This window comes from Anser cygnoides, chromosome 12 (genome assembly GCF_040182565.1).
Source record: "Anser cygnoides isolate HZ-2024a breed goose chromosome 12, Taihu_goose_T2T_genome, whole genome shotgun sequence".
Classification (NCBI taxonomy): domain Eukaryota; kingdom Metazoa; phylum Chordata; class Aves; order Anseriformes; family Anatidae; genus Anser; species Anser cygnoides.
Window position 1 is genome coordinate 21,289,450 of NC_089884.1, and position 22,051 is coordinate 21,311,500.

Sequence of the window (22,051 nt, forward strand, 5' to 3'; positions counted from 1 at the left end):
CTCTTCAACTTATTTTTGCATACTTTATAAAATAAGCAGTATGTCCTTCTGCAAGGGTGAAATAAATGTTAGCTGGTCCAATCATACCTTTCAAAAGCAAAATTGGGATTTCTGTCATCAATGTCAAGATGAGACAAATCAGGCTTTGAGACTGTAAATCTTTAAGTTTCAAAGACACTGTGCAGATGAAAATTTCATGGCCAGAAACAACTGTGGGAGACTACTGAAGGATTAATGTGAAACAAAATACTGTAAATGAAAGTATTCATTGAACTGAAATCAAAGGCTTCCCAAATTACCTATCCAGCTACCTACACATGCTTTTCCACAAAATTTCATAGAACCATAGAATGGCTTGGGTTGGAAGGGACCATAAAGATCATCCAGTTCCAACCCCCTGCCACCCACTGGACCAGATTGCCCAAGGCCTCATCCAACCTGGTCTTGAACACCTCCGGAGATGGGGCATCCATGTATGTAAATTTATTTTCATACTCTATATACCTCTTTCAGGAATATATGTATTTGATCCTGAACCATTTAGCGAAGTATATATTTAACTTAGATATTGTCCCTTAAGCTTAAAATTAAGTATGCGCTTAAGTGTTCTGCTGGATCAGACTGCACAGCATTTTGCAAGACTGAACCTTTCACAGGGCCACCTGTGGGATTTTCTTCCTCTTTAAACAAAGGCTACTGTGACAGTGTATACACAATGTGTCTGCCCTAAGATCAGCAGTACTTTATGTGCGGACACCCACATAAAGATTTTCTTTACAGAACTGATTTTAAAAATGGAAATGTCTCTCCTCCAGCTCTACTGGCAGACAATATTTACCCAATGATCCAGATGTACAAGACCTTGTTCTCAATGGTAGCTTTTGCACAATTTATCTGTAGGTTAGTGTGATGGGAATCACACCGTTTAGAAATATTTTCTGAAGGATATGATAATATTTTCTTCCCCTGTATGTGTTTAACATTGCATGTTCATTGCATATTTTAGTATTATTTAATTGAAAAGGTTTTTAGAAAATAAGAATTATTACAGAGTGGATAAATACTTGCTTATAAAATAAGTATTTATTACACAAAAAAGTCTATGCAAACATGAAAAACTCTTACACCTACACTGACATGCAATCAACTTATTTCTAAGAAGCCAGGAGTTTATAAAGTGTCTTTCCAAGATTTACATTTTAGTAATCTGAATACGTTCTATGGAATACAGTCCACTAAACTACAGCATTCTGAAGTCTTTCTGCTAGCACTGTGCAGAAGCATTACTTAAAAGAGTTAACTTTTTAATAATGTGGTCAGAATGTTTTAAGAAATACTGCTCTATGAAATGTAATTAATTACCTTTGTATCTGTATTATGTGGAGGAGACATACTATATACTTTGGACAGCAGTGCTGAGATGTATTGAGGTTTGCATAACGCCAACATGCTGTATTACTGCTTAAAGTCTTGTGAGTAAGAATTTTACTACAGTCACAACATATACATTGGGCTCTTCTAGTAAACTGATCACTCAAATAAAAAGAAAGGAATGTTTTTGATCTGCAAAGATGGGCAAAAAGTAAGCCTGCTCATCTTAACTCTGCATTAGGGAAAAAATGAACTTTGATCTATCATATTGCAGAGCTGCTTGTATTTCAGTGGCAATTTATCAATTCTTTAATAGTCAAAGCTTCCAAGTAGTAAAAGCTTCTTGGACATCCTAATCTAATAGCTATTATTTCAAATTTTTATTCTTTATGACTTACTGATCAGAAGCAAGAAAGCATCATCGTTTCTTAAGAATTCTCTTTTTGTTTAATTTTATAGGAACCGATGAAATGGAGTTCAATACTACAAATGTTGTTCTTCCTGATGCTAGTGTAAAAACAATGCGGAAGTCCACTTTAATATAGCTCAACATTTCTTACCTAATATAATAGATAGTGGTGTGTATCAGCAACAGGACTCTCTTAAGGTCAGGATACAGCAGCACCACCCCTTCAGGGAACACTTTCTGCTTTCAGGATCGGAGCATTGTATGTGTTTCTGCCATCAGTATCATCACCCTGCTCACTGCTGACAGCATGAGTGTGGGGGCTTGGCTCTGCCTGCAGTGCCCCCTCCAGACCCAACTTGGGTGTCTTCCACCCTGTCGGGAGCAATTAGGAAGTTTTCTCTGTGCTCCAGCCACCACGAGTGCTGCAATTCATCTTTATAGGGGATATAAAAGGGCTCTTTGCTTTGTCCCACAACACCAGATGGGTGGGAGAATCTATTGCAAGGTGATGAACCCAGCTCCATGGTAAGTCCTAATTTTCTTAGGTAAGATGTGCCCTGTATTCCTAAGACAGTGGAGACATGGGATATTTAACATTTTGTGGGCCTATCACAGAAGTGGACCTGGAATAAGCTTAAGACTGGTTTGTTTTAAAAAGTTTACCTTGGCAAGTCCAAAGAACACTAAGGAGCATTCAAGACTGCAGATCTAAACTTGCATGTTGTTATTGCTAAACATGAAACCCCAAAGTCAGAATTCCCACAGTCAACCACTCTGACTCAAAAACACATCAATGTATTTGCTAAATGGAAACCATACTCACATCACATCTTATCATAATGTCACAAAACCCATAAAATTACAAATCAGTTTTAAGAGAAAATACATGACAGCAAAATATAAGTACACAAAAACTACATTAAATATCAGTCTTCATTTGTCCTTACCACTTCAACTTACCTCTCAGTTCAAAACAACTCACTGCAGTGCACAGCTTGAGATAGTCTAAGATCCATTTTAGAGTGGACTGAAATATAAATGACAGTTCGCACTACACATGAACATAGACAACTGTATAAAATATTTAAATAAAGACAGAAAAGAACAGAGGAAACCAACAGAGCTTTTGGCAGACCCAGCCTTTGGGAATTTAGCAGCTTGAGATTCATTGCAAATTTCATCTTTAATGTTATTTTTAGTTCAATATTTTGTAGCACTCAGAAGTAAATCTTTGTGTGCTGTCTTTCCTCCTGCTTGTGCTGCTTCCTTTTCTGATCTTTTTTTTTAAAGAAACCTAATATATTTTCAATACAATTGATTTGCGACATGTTTTGTGATATTTGTTAGTTACCTGTTTCTTCATACAATTCAGTGAAAACTATTACACTGCTGTTTCTTTTTATGTGCTGTATACTGATTGCTGTAATTGAATACAAATGAGACCCCCCCCAATAGCCTTTGTTCCACCATACCTTGTGTTGCATTAAATTCTCCTACATTAATTTTGATTCTTGAGTTAGGGTCAACCTCTTTTTTAGCTTCTCACTGCTGCTCCAAATACCACCACACACAATGCTTTTTCAGAACAGTTGTGATTTTATCCTGGAATCTGTTGTTTGTCTCTTTGTAAAGCAACCTGACTGGAATGAAACAAAACAACACAGCACGGGGAAAGGCTGCGCAGAGATGTGGATAACTACCATCTGCAGAGAAATGGAAACACTGGCTCTGCCTTGCATCGCCTCTCTTAGCCCTCCTGCCCTGTGCAGGCTGAGAGAAGGTAGCCTGGAGGAAAGAACAGACCCTTCAGCACCAGATTCTGCTTACAGGACTGGTTCACCAACTCCCTCAGGGCCACCTTTCCTGTGTTGTGCCATATAATCCAATACATTTATTGGCCCCTTCTCTGCCGCGCACCAAAGAGGCCAAGAAACCAGAAGTGTAGGTATACAAGCATATTGCCATGGGTCAAAGCAAGCTGCAAGCAAGCAGCACGTCAGCAGCCCCCAGCAACATCCATATACTTGCTTTCACCTAACAGCAGATGTAAGATAGCTTAGATGCCAGTGGAAGAGAAACAATAATATTTCCATCAGATACTGGGAAGTTGGCATGTGAACATAGCAAGTACCAAAGTTTCTGAGAAAGTTCACACCCTAGTATACTCCATTGGATATTGCTTTGTGCCCACACTCAGCTGTCTTGTTCAAAGTCACCTCCCCTTTTTTAAAAAAAATAGATTGCCAAGCCATTCCCTCTTCCTTCCATTGCTATAATTATAATTTAATGGTTGTGCCATAGATCATGACATTATAAAAAGACTCTCTCACATCCTATGGAACTGACAATAGCACTGTGATGTGACATGAGAAGGGAACCAGGCAGGAGCTACAAACTAAGACTAAAGCTACTTATCTGCATAGTAGGAACACCATAAATCTACTTTTCCTATAGTCGATTCTAGGTTCATCAGGCTGAATTTGGAGTTGTGACCCACTGTTGAAGACAATGTTTTTCCTTTTCCAATTTCTAACTCGTTTCCAATTTTTTCTTTTTTTTTCATGGAAGGACTCACAAGAGGAGGAGAAGCTTACCTGATCATAAAACTTTAAAATTGCAAGAGAGCTTTTTAATTTCAAAAACCTTATTTCTGACATACTGAACAATTATTCAATGGCTCTCACAAATGCAAGGACTAGCAGTCCCAATTACATGATCAGGCATTAGTCTTAAAACAAACAAAAGAAACATTTAATCCTCACAGTGCCTAATGAAATTATGAAACCATGGCCATAGGATGGTGTGGAGGTCAAAAGTGTAAATGGACCATAAAAGGGATTACATGAAATCATGCAAGCAAAATCCATCACTCTCAGAGAGGAGACACTGGTCTATGTGGATAGCTTGCATGACTCAGGATGGCAGCAATTGTTCTAAAGATTTCAAAAATCTTAACTCATTTTATTTGTCACCTTATGCTTTAGAGATTTTTCCCTTATAAGTTCAAGACAAGAATGTTAGAAGAAAATGAACAAACAAAAACACAAACAAAAAACTGCAAAGAGCAATACAAAGGGCAAAAAGAAACACTGGCACCCAGAAAAGATGAAAATTCAGAATTCAGGACATTTTCCATGTAAGTCATGTTTTGCCACATGGCTGTGTTTCAGGATCCCATGGTTACATAAAGAGAAGTTAACTATACAGAAACGTATCCAGTGTCCACCTTCCTAAGTCTGCACAGAGGCTAAAGTATATCTGACAGCTGAGAACTGTCTTCTAAATAGGTCCCTGTGGCCCCTGCAGTGCCGAAACCATTGCTCACCATCGCTTTCACTGCACTGAGTCAGTTGGGCCTTTCTGCATGAGTCAGGTTTTGAAAACTGAACCTCCTCTAGCCTGTAGGATTCATTCACCTGCCCCATTAACCCATTTTCACTATTTGTCTAATGACAACCACAAGTAATGGCCTGACTCAAGTCATGTCAATATTCTGCCAAAAACTACCATTTTGACCTCACAGCCACCTCCCACAGGTTATGGAACCCACCCATAGGTTATGGAACTGCTGGATGGTTGCCAGAGAAATGCAATAAAAAGTAGGAAATGACATATACTAATAAAATTCACTTACCTAAAAGCCCTGTACATCAGACCTCTCTGTGTTGCCTCCTCCCCCACCAACTCCTTTACGTCCAGCACTTGTTTCACCACTCTCTTAATCTCCTCTTCCTTTGCTGCCCTTTTTCTTCACATGTTCTAATTCCCGTTCTACTTTCTGTCTCTTTTTATGTCTTAGTGTTCTTTTTTTTTCCTTTGGCTGAAAATGAATAAATTAATAATTTTTCTTTGCTTTAGAGACAGTAGAACATTATGGTGCCACTTCCACTTGCCATTTTACTTCCTCTTCCCACCTTTTCTGCCGCTCCCTTTGTTGCTGTTTTTAACTTTTTTTTCTGGCCTTCCTCAATAGCAATCAATCCCTCTGTGCAAGTGCTCCCTCCTCAGTGACTTCATCTCTACTTCTCCCTGCAGAGCTCCTGTTGTGTCCCTAGTACAGTGCAGTCTGAAACGATCCAAATTTCCAGATGAATTTGTTGTGCTTCCGAAGCTCTGACAGGGTGCAAAAGTTATCCTGAACATGTAATACTGACAATACCGAGCATGTCTAATGCAAAATTTCTGGATTTAGGGACATGACTTCAGAGAGAAGCAGAGACATGAAATGGAGTGGAGCAGGCTACTATGCCAGCTTGGGGGTGGAATATCCTCTCTTGCTTAACTCTGTCTAAGCCACTTACTCCACTGTTATTTCTTTGGCCTTCCAGATGTCAGAAGTTGTTGCCTCCTGAGTGTACTTACAGGATCCATCCCTAAAATCTGGACTCTTTATCCTCATGGATGTCCCTCCTTCCAAGAGAACACAATATCAGGAATAGCACTCTCTGTTTTAGCTTATAGTTGCTCACATTTTCCTGATATTTAAAACCACTCTGAAGAAATGTCAGTTGATCCAAGTAGCTAAGTGTGCTGCTCTAATTGCTGCATGACGTGATTGGACTGCACTTGCTGCCGGAGAGCTGTAGGGCTTTGCAGGCTGCACACGAGGGTCACATTTAAACATAGTCACTACACACATGTTCTTCAAGGTCTAAATATGCTATAGACCAGTCAACACATTTAAACTCGTCCCTATGTTTCTTCATTCCTATTAGGCACAAGTACCCTCAAGACGTAAAGGGAAAATAGTATTTCAGGCTTTTTAGACGAGGCGGTGAAAAAAAAAATAAATGGAAGCAGCAGTAGCTTTAACATTAATTTTCTATGCTAAGAATTGAAAGAATGAAGGATTAGGTGTAAAGTAACGTCCAGGGGATGGGAAAGAACCTGACTAACAGAATTTTATGCAGTAAACATTATACTAGAAATAATATTTTTGTGTTTCTATTCTTTGTCTTTTTAATAGTACAATTACCCATGACAGTATCATTTGGACAGCATTTTTTTTAAATGCACAAGCCACCACAATGAAATACCATGTGCAGTTTAAGCAACAAAAAGGATTCCTATTTTGGGGCTTATTTCCATTTATATTAATTATCAGTTTTTCTGTGGAAGAATCGTATAGTATGGGTTTTTCCAGCTTGTTCATAATAGGTCATTCATTAAAGAAAATCCTGGGAAATTATTTTCTGTGTCAGTGGATACAGGATGCCATCTGGGAGCTGAAAAAAATGAACAGAAATCAGACTGAAAAAAATAAAAATAAAAACATGAAATTAGTTGCACTTATGGAAACCAGACAAATACTTTAACAATCCCAGGTGCATCATATAGGCTATAATAATAGGCACATTGTCCATTTATACAAACTATGCGCTTACTCACAGGAGTGGTCGCTGGCTTCCTCCGTGAGGCCCTCAGTGATTCACTCCCACCATTTCCCCTGGGTTTTCTCCCTGCTGTCCTGCTTCTCCAGGGCTGTCCGCACCCCCTCCAGCCCTGGGCTCACCAGTGCCGCATGGATGCTCTTTGCCATTTCCTCTTGCAGCTTTTCCCAGCTGTCTGCTTACTGGCAGCTCTCCATTCCTCTCGGTTCTGTTTTCAGTTTTCTGCTTCCTTTATTCCAAGGTGCTTTTTAACCAACTCTTCAGCGTAAGGCAGTTGCAAAAGATCAGTCTCCTCCCTGGGTCCAAAAACAACAGGCAGACCATAAAACCTCTCTTGAAATGTGAGGTTGCCTATTCTGACCCCACTTCTGGGGTAATCTAAAATTCAGTGTTCGTCCTGGCGGGGTAAGGTGGATGAGCTAAGTAAGGAGGGAGATGCCCACATTGGCAGATAAGGAAATCACAATATAGTGATAAATATATTAAGATAAATATGGCCATATGCCAATTTTTCCCCCTCATAAATAAGACTCTTGTTTACCAAATGTTCAGTTTTGGTTATGTCACTATAAAAATCAAGCAGCTGGTAATTCAGGCTTGATTAGCAGGTCTCCAGTTTTGATTAGTAAATTACTGTAGTAATCAAGGTTAATTCTCATTTCAGAGCTATGCCACAGATTTTATCTCTTCCAGAGAACTAGATTTACTACTCTGTAGAAGGAATATTTTAATAAATATTACAAAAACATTCAGAAATAGAGAGCAAAAGCAGATCCAAAGGTTTTTAAAATATGGAGAACCAGAGCAGCAATGCTGTTCAAACAAGAAATGGTTAATGTCCTTGGAATAAAACTCCAAGCTGCAATTTTGCAGAAGATTTTCACATAATATATGCAGAGATTGCATTGCTAATTCCTTTTACCTTGTTTTTCTATTTCTATCTTTAAAAATTGCTTTCTTTGGATCTTCATCTTTCATTTTAAGAGGAAAAAAAAATGAGTATACAGATAGGCTTGAAAAGAAGCCCAAGAGACCATTATTAGTAGAAAGATAAACAGTAGAATGGATTCTAACTGAGCCAGAAAACATCACTGTAGAATTTACATAAAATTTAGTTTTCAACCAAACATATTGCACATCCAGTTCCAGCACATCTCATAATGAATATTTAAGTTTTCAAATGACCCACATGTCCCATAAGTGAGCAAGAGTCCCCAAAAGCCATCATTGTTGTAGAAGAGGCACAATATTAAAAAACAATAAGAATTCATTAGGGATCTTGTTTTTCTATGAAACTTTTACTAAATCTTTAGTCTGCAAATCTTGTGATTATTTGAATCATACAAGTTTGTCAGGGATTTGAGAGTGGATAACAAATTTTTATATGGATTTTAATTAGGATAATATTATTATTTTCTAGTTACAGTTCTGGGTCAGATTCTGTATAGCCCTCTCACATCACTTTTGTATAATTAGGCACTTGATTATCTAAAATAAGTGTGATGTTTTGCTTTATCTGCTCAGTACTGCACACTTTTCTCAGATAGGGAAGCACAGGCAATTTTCCGATATACTATAGTATTCCATTCAAAATATTTAGGTAACTTTTTCCCCAATAACATAGAAATAGTTGATTAAAGCCCCAGAACATATGTGTACAGAGGCACATTATTGGGAATATAATAAACAATGAATTCAATATACAGTTATAAATTTGCTATGTCCCTTAGGGAAAAAAAAAAAGAAAAGAAAATAAAAAGGAAAAAAAGGATATTCTCTAAATAAACATGCTACGTCTTTTTTTTTTTTTAAAGGTTAGGAAGGAACGTAGAATTTATTTCTGTTTCATTATGTATTATACCATATATATATATATGTTTATACAACTGGGACAATTTTGCTACACAGCTATAAACACTTTTATTATGCCCATGGAAATACAGGGGGTTTTGAATCAGACCAGGATCACCTGTGCTTCTAATTCAGCACCTTGTTTCTGACGGTGGCAAACAGAAAATGCTTCAGAAGGTTTCTTCCTAGTGCTTGAAAGTCAGTAGTTGTCATACAGTCTGCAGCAAGGAGATTCTTGTCCTTCTGGTGTTCCTCCCTGTGTAACACAGACCTGGAGATTTAACATTTGGTCTTACCTGCATGGTTTATTTACAGACCAGCACCTGATGACCTAAATACTTGCAGAAAGTGGAAAGCAACCTGAGCTATGAACAGTTAAGATTACCCCCTGGCTAAACTAATAATTGAGTAAAAAGTAAGCATATACAGAGTGGATTTACTGAGTATATTAGGGACCTGTCTCAGACATCAACAATTTAGGAAGCACCACACTTTTCAGGAGAAAAGGAAAAAAAAATACTATCAGGCAGAAAGGCTATAAAGCAAACATTACAACTCTGGGAAAAGCATGTGCATTTTTTCTGGTCTGTCTTATACGTCCAAGAGAAGTTTCACCTGGGGAAGGAAGGAGTGTGTGTGCGGGGTGGTAGCAATTACAACCAAGCCTTTGCATTAACAGGGGACTTCCACAGATTTTTGGCTCACCTCCAGTAGTACAACAGCTCCTTGAATCTGGCAGTTTTTACTCGTTGCTTTTGCGCAAGTTTTTATTTTTGGCTTTGACTTTCCTTTTCTTTGCAGCTCTTCCAAGTTACATGGGAAGAAGCAGACAGCTGTCGTTCCTCAAGGAACAGTGCAGGAGACAGTGCCCTCTGTAAGCACCTCTCCCACCAACAGCTATGATTCAGAGACTCAGATAGCTTCAGATTCTTCCCCAGCTGAATTCTTGGCCAAACTCATTGCTTCTCCAAGACTCTGGTGAATTATAACCAGCAGCTTAGGGATATGGTTGCAAGATGGATAAAGCTATATTTGAGGATATTAACAAAATTCTGAATAAAACTCAAAACTGCAGCCCCCAGAAAACTGTGTTGTGTTACTCCATTGAGAAAAGAGCTCTGAATGGGAAGTAACAGCTACCTCTAGACCTCTTGGGCAAGCACAGGGTAGCATACAAGTGACTGCTGGTTATTAACTGCCCTTTTGCCAGCCTCCAGGCAATCAACATGAAGGAAATATGGCCAGAGAGCCACTGCAGTCTTGTTACCCCTGGCAGAACAAGAGCTTCATAAAAGCAGCCTGTCCTGGTGTAAATGAGTGAAGTCGTAAGGTTTCTGGGAAGGTAGTTAATTTATCTGCAGGTAGGATTGCATCACTGAACATGATCATCTCTGTTGAAGGTGATTAACAATATGGTATGTTGCCTGTTTTGAATAAAGATTATAGGCCAGCTCCTGCCCTGGCTCAACTCCCATTGAAGTCAACTGTTTAGCCTGAAAAATAGATTACAGGATGTGGCCATAATTTATGCATAGAAAAAAATGTAGAAGATTTTGCTTTAGAAACAGTAATTCTTATTTACGTGCACCGCAGCAGTGACTAGGACCCAAGATTCTTTGTGTAGGATGGTATCCAAGTACATAGGAAACACAGGCATGGTCCCTACCCCAAAGAGTCTTTAATCTAAGCAAAAGACAAAAGACAGCAAACAGATGGGGAGAGGGGCAGAAATGACAAGGTAACTGGGAGATAATTATGATCACTATGCAGTCACAGCACATCAGCTGCTTAACCGCTATCATTTTTTTTAAGGTGTCACAGCAGAGGAGAGTTTTAAGGGAGGATGTGAAGAAGGGCAAGTGAAGTAACTTGGCAGATTTTTATGGGCATGGACACTCCCAGAAGAAAACAGAATGGTTCAAAATTTAAGAAATGGGTGGTGAAATCCAGTGTGAATGGTGGATGCACTTTGATCTGCCAATACCTCCTGGATGTGACAGAGACAGGCTGAGGAGAGCCTATGATGGGCCTTAAATGTCTATAGGATGTTTTTAGCTGCACGGTGAAGGAAGGAGACAATGAAAGAGTACATGGTAGAAGCAGAAGATGGTACAATATTAAATTTAAATATGCACCCCTGCAGCAGTGTCAGAGTGAATGGGCAAGAAGGTATCCATTCGCCAAGGCCAAAGTAACTGAGATTCATTGCTGGGGTTTGAATGAATGATTGAGCTTTGCTGGTGAAAAAGTTGGGCTGTAGACATAAAGCACAGGAATCAGAAGGTTTGTCTTAGCAAGCACAAATCTAGAGAGAAAAATGTAGAAAGACATCACATCTACATAGAAGTGGGCCTAGAACTTGAGATAATCGTGCTAATATAGCGGTCACACTTCAGGTTTTTGTTTTGCAAGATCCTGCTGGCATAAAAGAGATTCCCTGTACCTGAAAAGGAAAATGATTCTGAAATGGCTTATATGTGACAAAGCTGAAAACATTTTGTGCATTAGCAAAGTATGTGGCAAAGTGAGAAAAACAGGTGTCAAAAAGAACAGACTCTTCTCTTCAAAGGTTTTAAAGCTTTTTTTTCATAACACTAATCATTTGTATTACTACTCTCCCAAGCTCATATATCAATAAACAAATCAATGAAAACAGCTCATTTTTGTTTATCATACATGTATGCACCATTTTTGTGTGCCACTGTGGTAACTGCATAAGAGAAACAGGTATGGAGCTGCTTACACATGGTTGTAGGAGTAGCTTTTTGAGAGCCTGACCACTCCAACCTTACTCTGAATAAAAATAGAAAGGACAGTACATATGCTACTGCAAAGCAATTTATATATTTTAAGTATGTTTAGGTGGTATCTAAATTACTGCCAGAGCTCTGACCTTGATTACAAATGATCATAAAGTAAAGAATACTTTGAAGTTCCCTAAATTGTAGATCAAAATGCTTGTATATTCATCACTTCGACTAAGATCCAGCCAAGATCTTGTTGGCTAATAAAGACTGTAAATTAAATAGAAAACAGGCCCAGTAAAGAGAGGTCATGGCTGCTTTTTTAAATACTTACAGCCCTTTAGGGCAGGATGTCTGTGCTGCTTTAATTGTTCAGAGTTTCACTTTCTGCCATGGGAGCTGCAAATGTGCGAGCCTCTGTCTCATAACACCACAATATAGACCTCCATTTAAACTTGATGGGTCCCTTCTCATTGGAGTTTTATTTTGCAGGCACTTTTGTGATGTGCTTTTTTTATGAGCAGTGTGAATAAATACGATAGAGATAATACCTATGCAAATGGACAGAACTAAAATGTCTAGGTTTAGGAAAAAAAAACAACAAAATTCTACTTTATATATATACATATATATACACATTTATCTAAAGAATAAAAACCCAATAGTGTCATTTTTCTTATTTTAAGAATGATTTTCTTCTAATCTTCCTGCCAGTCAGCATTCCTCTGAGGAATGTAATAACTATGCATGATCTGATTGGCACAATGTGAAAATGAGCTAAATTTCAGTCTTACAACTGTTTTCATTCTTCTCCAGTTTGTAAATCAATGCCCATGGCTACATTATGACCGCTGTTAATGAGCAGTCCTAACTTTTGGGAGGATCAGCTACTTCCCGAGCTACCAGCTCCCAGTCCACATGAAGATGTATGATAGGCAACCTTTGGATAAGCTGTCGAGCTGTGCTTGATAGTGTGCAAACAATATACCATTGTACTAGTGCCGTGTTAAGTTATCATGCCATCATCAGGTGAGCAGTGTTCTACGCTCTTTAGTGACATTCTCTCTCTTTAGTTATCTGAGGACTGTTTCAATCAATCAAGTTTATAGAAAGCCTTGATTATCACTCAAAAGAAATGTCTTTGTGGATCTTGCCCTTAAAATACAGGCCAAATTCCCACTTTTAGTGCTTCTGGAAAGTTGTAATCTACCCAGAATCTAAATGGTTTCTATATTTAAGTGAGAAAAGCATTGTGACTCACCACAGAGCAGGACATTGGATGGTCTCTGATTCTATCTGTTTGCCTGAAAAGAAGCCAAGAATTAAGACTTATGAAACAGATTACGAATTTTGTATGTCTCAGTGAAAAAAGGTGAATGTTATTTACACTAAATTAAACCTTCGAGCATGGAAGAGTCACCTTAAGTAAAATGCAAACTTAAAATACTAGCCCAGAGATGAATTAAGCCTTTAGAAATTGAGGAGTCATGATATTAAGGCACTCTTCTGGGTAATGATAACACAGCAGAAAATAGGGACTAACCATAATACTAATACGAAGTATTTCATATTGCAGTACAGATCCTCTGTAAAATGCATATTGTTCCTAATGAACTTTTTCCTATTCCTCCAGCTGAGGGGAGACCATATGCTGTTTTTAGTTACACCATTGTAAATCTGGAATAATAATATGAAAGTTCAGTGAGTTGAAGAGGATTTTGTATTTTTTGTAAAAACAGTTGAAGTCACAAATGAGATATTCCTATGTTCCCTGTTTCTGGATGTTTTTCTTTCTTTGTCTCCTCCCTTGTCACTTACTCTTTTTCAGCCTCTGTACTTAGTTTATTCCATCCTCTCCTACCCATCCTTATTGTTATTTTTTATGGCTTTGGGTGGGTGGTTAAATGGCATTAGGAAGAAAAGCCACACAGGAATACATCCTCGTGTACTATTATCCAGAGCACCATGCCTCCTTCTCTTGGTTACCTCAATGTCATAATGACGTGCTATATATTCACCATTTAAACAATTTTAAATAGTAGAAAAAATAACACTTTTTTTCCTTTTTTTTTTTTTTCCGAGGCTGTCATCTATTACAAAATCCTACAAACAGAATAAAAGAGCAGTTAAATGAGTACCTTAATTTGCTTGCTATTGAGAAGCTGTTACTATAACAAACAGCAGCAAGACTTTTAAATCAGGCCTGTGGAACAAAGCATTCCAGTGTCATTTTTGCATTAGTGACTGCAGTTGATGTCATTTTCACAAAACAAAATTATAACCAAAATGGATATTTCAGGTCAAAGTGCCACAAAGAGTATATAGATACATTTCTATCAATAAATCTGCCCTCTTCCTGCCCTGACATAAGTGTTCAACCCCTTGTGATTGACGTTTTTACCACTAAATTATACTATGTCTGCTTCTACAAGAAATGTCTCCATTACAAAATTAGCTAACCATCAACATAACATAAAATAACTTCAACATGGTGTCATTTCACAAGAATATTGATTCTCAGAGACTTACTGGATTAAATCCTGGTTTCCCATAAAAGGAGCAGCCATTATGTCTTTAGTAGACAGAAAAATATATATTGTTCAAAGATGTATATTGAGGAGGTTAAAACTTCACTGCTAGACACAGAAGCATAAGATTTTGTCCTGTGGCAAGATGAAATAAAGAAAATTGTCAAAATATTAATTTGCAATATACATAAGTTTAAGAAACAGCGACTATTCTGTTATTTTATTTTCCTCTGTTGAAAGATACTTTAGCTATTGGTTGCAGTAGGAAAAGTCAACAATTCTTCTGGGTTGACTACTGAGTCTGCCAGGTTCTTTCCATGGCCTTGTGCAAGTAAATTTATCCTTGCTTCATTTTCCTCGCCTTTAGTGTTAATGCAATTCCTCATACCTCACATGATGTTGTGAGCTTTAATTGACTAATACCTGAAAGGTTTTTCAAGTTCTTAAATGAGCAATGCTATTTAAGAGCAAATAATCACAATATGCAGTTGTAGTTTCTTCCTACATCAAAACTGTAGAAAGGAAAACTAATTAGGGAACAGATTTTTATCACTCTCTCTACTTCATTTTTATAGACTTGTCCTATATTTAGCATTGAAATAATAATGGTCTAAACTCTTTCTGGGCACAACTTCTATGATTTTAATGAAATTACATAGGTGATAAATTTGACCCAGTTCTTTGTGACTACTTGCACATCAGAGAATTTCCTAAGAGAGAAAAAAACACTTCTATGGCCACAGTTCATTCCTGGTACTTACATTATTTTATGTTTCAGCCTGATTCCTTCAAATACGGATGAAAAGCAGTGTCTTCATTAAACAAGGCATGATGCAAATTTAGTTGTATATACTACGCTGTCCTGAAGATGCTGTCCTGTTCAGGGCTAGTGGCATGCTTTGAGAGTAGGGGTAAGGTGAACAGCTGCCAGATTTCTCACTTTTTAGGAAACACTTTTCATCTCTAGAGTAACTGTTCGTCTTAAAATAAGAGCCTTTAAAATCAAATGGGTTCTGTACTCCCTGGTAGAGGAGAACTAGGTAACATGCCGGTTCCAGGATGACTAGCAGTAATGAGGTGTAAGAGACATGGGGGGAAGCATGAGGCTGCTGGAGAGGTACCCATGGAGTTTTGCAGTTACAATGTCTGCACATAGTAGACTTGTATTCCTTGAAAAGCAGCTATGATGGAAAGGCACCATCACACAACCACAGCTTGCGTATGTTTGTGAAGGCAGGGGGCAAGTGGGATTCTGCTCAGCAGCTCCTTCACACTCTGGCTTTGTGTGGTGTGTATGAAAAAAGGGCATTTTCACCTTGGGAGAATCATAGTACATAGCTGCCTGGTAGTGAAGGATAGTCTGTTGCCATTCATCCCTGCCCATTAAGGCTTGGAGAGGACAATATTACAAGTCTCTGCCCATTCAATCCTTTTTTGTTGGCACATTACTATTTTATCATTTTGATCTTCTCCCTACTGAAGATAAAAGACACCATGGGCAGGATTCATGAATGAGTACTGTTATTTATCAACCCAGGACTTTTTGAACATTTTTTCCCCCTGATTCATGAACCACTTTTCCATATTTGAAAAGCAGTTCATAAATCGTTCAGCACCAGCAGAAATTAATAATAATGAGTTCATTTACATAAAAGGACTCATCCTGCCATTTGCTGATAATGTTTGAAGCCAGAACCTTGTCAGCAAACAGGATTTTTGCTGGCAGTGCAGGAAATAATCTTTTGTTTATAAATTAATTAAAACATACTTTTCCCTCTGCTTTTAGTGATGTTATAGGGACATTTTGTTGAGCAAAATATTTTGCATTTTCTTTTTTTAGCAAATGGCACTGTCCATAGTGGAAACAGATTTTCAGTAGCGTTAAGAGTAAGACTTTTAAGAGAGAGAAATGTTTTTGCATTTATTTTTATTTATTTATTTATTTATTTTTGAGTGAGGATTCAGTGTAAAACTGTTGGGAGCTGCATTTTGTGAGGGTTTGTTTGAACATATTCCTTCTTCTTGATCTGTGTGTGTTCATTCTCCCCTTCAAGTTGCATTCTGAGTTTCGAGTTCAAGTGAACTGAAAATCTCAACAAGAAACTCCCACGTTTCCTCTGGACTCCTGACAAACCCACAAGTTTCACATGATTTTGATGCAAAACTATAATCAGTCCCAGGTTTTATTTATTTATTTTTTTACAGGAGGGATGAACCTGAATGAATATTTCCATAAACCAGGGGTAGAATCTGTAAATGAAAGTTTAATGCCAGCACACACATGTGGTGTATATGTGTGTTTCATTATGTTTGAATGCCAGGAACTATTCTCCTTTCCCCAAGACCGGATTTACATAATTTACTTTAATGGAGCTCAATCAGATCTACACTGTTGTAAGAGAATCATGCATTTGAAGCATAAGGGTACAGTTTCAGAACACACTAAGTCTAACCTAAGTCTCAGGCTGTTGCTGTGAAGAGAGACTGGCTCTCCCCAACTACGAATTGGGACAAATTGGGCAGAAAAATCACACACATGCACACACCCCACATACTTTTCCTGTTGGACCAGCAGCCTGGCAGGGCGCATTTCCACACATCCCTCTGCACCTTCCTGGCTTGGCTCACACTCTTTCAGGTGACTCCAGGCAGCCAGGGAGTTCTGGGACCCCATAAAGCATTTTCTGTCCCCCTGCACATGGAGCCTACTTGTCTATAACAAACATCCAGCTTCCACTCCACAGCCGAAGCCTACAAATACCATAATAAACAACACAGAAACATTTTAGGTTGCTTTCTGCATTCAGGCCCTTCTCTTCAGGCAAAGGTGGACAGCTGAAAATCCCCATGCATACTGCTTTCCTAATTTACACAGCAGATTATTCAGATTTGCAAGGGAGTAAATGAAATACGCATATGAATATTTTACACAAAAATTGGTCTAATCCTCTCCTAGTATTTTGAAAAGAGTACAACACTAGAGTGTCAAATATAATTGGAAAAGAGTGGAAATTCATCTTAGCTTGTTTATTTCTTTATGTACAGCACCATTAACGGAAATGGTGATATAGGATATGATTTTCTGGTTTATTCAGTTTCTTAGTGTTGGAGATTTGTCATTTGGTATTCTGATTTTTGTTTGTATTTAAGTTTTTGTTTAGCAAACACGGAACAGGGTGTTATCACAAAAGAAACACTAAAAGTTGGAAATGTGCATTATTAATCTGACCTGTGTAACATGTACGTATATGGCTTCAATAGAAAAGCTACGTTAAAAAACAACAACAAAAGGCATGAATTGCCTGTTTCTACTTCTGGTCTTAATTGGTGACATCTGCGTTTGTTGGGATTTAATAGAACTTTTATTTTGTGCTTTTGAGAAGGAAGAGTTGGCTGACTAGTTATCTTTATATGGTTTCATTTCCTCTCATGTCCCCTTCTCTTTAGAAATGAAGTCTTAGAAATCTTCAAACAGTACAAGGGAGCCAAGAGTTCTGCATACAGTTCACCAAACTATTCTGAGCTCTACCACTTACCTGCAGCATGAACCTGGGCAGCTCATTTCAACTTTACGCTTTCATCTGTAAAGCAGAGTTAATGATTCAGCTCAGAAAACTCTGATATGTTCACTAAAATCATTACATAAAGCCAATATATATTATTATATTACTATTCAGAACACCTTTGATTTTGCATTAGTAAAATATGATTTTTTTCAGAAAAAGGCTTTTATAGAAAATTTGGTTCTAATTAAACTTCTTGAATTGCAGGTACTGATAGCTACCTACACACACACCCATTATATGCAGGTGTAGGCTATGTATGCTTCTATGTAGCAGGTAGCATGTTGACTCACCAATCCATGTTACATGTTTTTAGGTAATGGTTGATCTCACCAGTTACTGCCAGCTCTTACCAGTGCGTGATCAGAATCAGACATCACAGGTTTCTCATGGCTCTGTGTTACTATGTATTTTCATTCTCTTTGGCGGCCTTTTATAGATTTCACTAAATGGCAGGAATATAAAATGGAGAATATTCATATGACCTGGAACAGAAAACAGAAACTGGAATCAAGCTTCCCAGAAGAAAATATCTGAGGGAGTGGGGAAAGTGCTGTCTGTGGCAGCAAAATGACATGCCAAGTAGACTGAAAGCAACATTCATAATGTTAGGAGCCCACTTTCCACAGTGCATAAATTCAAGACAATGAAAACGTAATGAATAAAGCATTTCAAGAGGTGATTGTGACAAGGACGGGAGTGGGGGGAGGGAGGGGTGCTGGATCATACAGTCGACCACTTCAAGTAAGACTGTTTATTGCTGGAGAGAAGACTCCAAACTGGGAAATAATTTAGGGTAAGGGTTCCCAAAAAGCCTTTCCTTCCCAAGCAAGTAAACCAAGTTTCAAGTTGAGACTGGAAATGGAATCAGGATGCTTTAACTGGCTGCCTAAGATCCTGATTCCTCATAACATTTAGCTGCATGTAAAGGTTCTTTAGCAATGTTTAAAAGATCTTCCCTCTTGCACACCAGGCAGTCTGTTGAAAACATCCTACTGTAAGAGAAAGCTAAGTACAAAAATTCATCACCCCTAAACAAATGCCTGTTGGGAGTTTCAAAGAGCCAGTAAGTCTTGATCTCTTTTGGGAGACACAGACGTTGCTGGAAGCCACTGCTAACAAGGAGCCAAAACTGAAGCTGGGGCTGCTCAGCACCTCTGAGGATTTGGCCTTCGATTTGAGCAGCCTGCAGACCCCAAAGCCCAATCCTAGGAGGCTGCTGTACAATTCCGAATAAGCTTTAGGGGAAAAAAATCCAAGGCAAGCTTTCAACCTTCTCAGTTGGTTTTAGTAAGGATTTTCAAAGTTATCTTTATGAAGAAAAGGGCTAGAATATAGCTTGCTTAAGGCAAATCTGAAAACCTGGGATCTGTTCCTGCCCTCTCCAAAACCAGGAACTTGTGCCTGGTTACACAGAAAAGTTTGGTCAGAAAGAGAGAATAAAGACAATTATTTTTAGAATCAGTATAAAAATGCAATCAGGGCTGATGATTCTGTTACTCATTTTCACACTTCTGCAAAAATCTGTGTGTTTTCCATTTCTGAAATCAGCTGAAGATTCTCAAATGTCAAATAAACTTTTTTTGTGAAGTTCCTAAGCAGGAAGCTGTAGTAAGAATACAATCATAACCTTCATTCTTGTACACACTCCAAACTTCGACAGATCATCAACTGGATTTCCCCAAATCCTAAAAATTGGCATACTAACCACGAGATTTAAAAAAAAAAAAAAAAAAAAAAAAAAACATGAGACACTAGAAATAGAAATCCCCCGCACACTTGGGATCTTTATATTCTCATAATAGCTTCTGAACTGTGAGGTATTAAGTCTTAAGGTATGTTTTTGGGATCACACTCCCAAGCTTTCCAACACAATCATGAGAACTAGAAGTTTTGTTTTATCTTTAAAAAATTATTTGCACATTTACAGGAGCTGAGGCTTTAAATAAAGCATCAAATACCTCAAAGTTCATGATAAAATTGTAAGAACTGGCAATCCTGCCTGTAATAAGCAAGCAAAACTATGTTCAGAAGCTGGTAGAAGAGGATGAGGAATAAAGTACTGTACAAGACAGGAGAAGATTTTGAAATGTTACCACTTTGGAAATGCTGCATTTTTACATTAGGTTTGTACTGTTGTGAGTGACTGTCTCAGCTCTCAGGTGCCAAGGCATGTTTTTTTGTGGGACTCTCTGAGATTAAACTACTCATTAGCAATTTCAGTCCGTTCTCACTTTTTCAGATTGCATTTCTCTTTTGCATTTTTTTTTCTTTCCGTCAGGCTTTTTCAGTGAGTTTCCTTTTAAATAGCTCATTCCTTCCTCTCTTCCCTCAGCTATTTTCTTCACATTCTTCTCTTTCCCATCTCTGCATTTCACTGGTGAGCATGATCAGGGGCTTGGCATGCTGCTGAGCTACCATGTGTTCCAGCACACATCTTTCGACTGCAGAGCACAGACATTCCCAACTGGCCAGAGGCTGCTGGGAGGGAGAACACAGCCAGCCTGCCCTGGGCACTCATCCTTGCTATGTGATTCACCTCTCCCCAGGGTAAGTCCCCTGAAAGGGAGAGTTCCTCAGGTGTTGATGAGGTGTGGCAGTGTTTTCCAGTGAGCAGGAAGCCTCATCTTTTTTTTTTTTTCCACCCATCTTTTATCTGAGGAAACAAAGGGCCCATCTACCCAACCCCTGTCTCCAACAAGAAAGTAAGTCTGTTCTCTACAAGTAAATGAAAGAAAAAGAAATGCAGCAAAAATCTCTGCATGAACAGGAATGGTTTGTTGTAGTAGTGCCACTGTGAATTAGCTGTATTTGAGGCAGGCCAGGGAGGTATCAAATGGTGAGTTGGAAGGACCAACTAGAGCAATGCGTTCCCTAATATTTGTGAACTGACTGATTAATATCAACACCAAAATATCTCATGTATCACCACACACTGAATTTCTCACTGTGTCAAAAGGACCGTTATTTCTAATGACCTCCTCCCTGTTCAACCATCTGCGCTGTAGGAGAACGAGACCTCTGTTAGTCAGACACTATTGAACCAGCTCTTAAAGTCTCCTTGGGACAAGATGGTGTATGGCTGATGATGTCATTGGTGACCTCAATTTCACTACTGTGCGTAGCTCAAGATAGCTACTAGATCGATTACAGAGATTTGTCCACCCATGCTCAAAAACCAGGACAACCTCAGGCAGCCACAGTTCTATCACACAGTTCATTAGATTACCAAAGACATTAAACACCGGTCCAAACACTGATTATAGCAAATGATAATATCACAATGATTGTCACTTGATAAAGTAAGTCACAATTGCTTAGCTAAGTAGTAAAATCTTTAATTGAAGGATTATGGAAATCTTGAATGCAATAAGATACAGTAAACTATAACCACTTGAATTCACATAACCCTAGATAGCTAAAGAAAGGCTGAGGGACTACTACCTCCTAGTCTTTCTGTTTTCATTTACAGCAAGTTCACTCTGGAAATGTTGAAGAATTTGCATCTATCAGAAAATTGCTCATTTACTGAAACCAGCTATTTTTAAGGTTTTATTTAAGGGATATAATGAATAAGACTAAATTGATGTCAGGCATGAAGTAATTTTAACCAATACATTCAAAGTCTATAATACAAAATATTTGAAAATTATATGTAGAGTAATCTAAAGTAATGAGATGTTAAAATTCCTTGGAACCTAGAAACTCTTCTATTCATTCTGTTCTTCTTTTGCTTTCAACCTCACTGTGGGAGGCTCCATCTCTGACATCTTTATATATGATGTTCTCATTTCAAAATGCTACTGAACCTTCAAATGAACACTTGCCTATGATCTTTGAATGCAAAAATACTTAAATCAAGGTTTTTATACTTTAGTGCACTCAGCCATTATATGCAGTGAGAGAATTTTGGTATTTAGTCTAGGTCTTATTTCAAAAGAAAGGAAAAGACGACTCAAAATGAAAACAATAGCTCAGTAGAATGAAATACAAGCAGTACCAGATAATTTCTAGACAGGATATTTTAAACATATATTGAAAAGAAAGGGAAATGAAAAACCTTTTGGAAAGTTAAATCTGAAGTAAAATATGGCATCTTCCTATAAGAACTGTTTCTAAATGAAGTAGGGAAAGCGGTGATTGTACAGTATTTACAGGTTGACACCTATTCCCAGCATTAGTGTGGACTTGTATG

At 38.1% G+C, this 22,051-nt stretch overlaps 2 long non-coding RNA genes across 4 annotated transcripts in view; both read right to left on the reverse strand.

The window, feature by feature from the left end:
* Positions 1 to 2,340: 2,340 nt before the first annotated feature.
* LOC136791768 (uncharacterized) lies at positions 2,341 to 6,182 on the reverse strand. The gene is made up of 3 exons (XR_010834372.1): positions 5,415 to 6,182; positions 3,253 to 3,420; positions 2,341 to 2,807 (listed from the first exon to the last, which is right to left on the reverse strand). It is a non-coding gene; the product is annotated as an uncharacterized lncRNA (long non-coding RNA).
* A 34-nt stretch (positions 6,183 to 6,216) lies between these two features.
* LOC125183923 (uncharacterized) overlaps positions 6,217 to 22,051 on the reverse strand; it is a 106,619-nt gene continuing 90,784 nt past the window's right edge. For all 3 annotated transcript variants that reach the window (XR_010834371.1, XR_007166726.2, XR_010834370.1), the window contains 7 exons: positions 18,210 to 18,341; positions 17,830 to 17,874; positions 14,295 to 14,428; positions 13,027 to 13,069; positions 9,160 to 9,277; positions 7,169 to 7,466; positions 6,217 to 7,005 (listed from right to left, as the gene is read on the reverse strand). This is a non-coding gene — a long non-coding RNA (uncharacterized lncRNA). The remainder of the gene's footprint in view (positions 7,006 to 7,168; positions 7,467 to 9,159; positions 9,278 to 13,026; positions 13,070 to 14,294; positions 14,429 to 17,829; positions 17,875 to 18,209; positions 18,342 to 22,051) is intronic.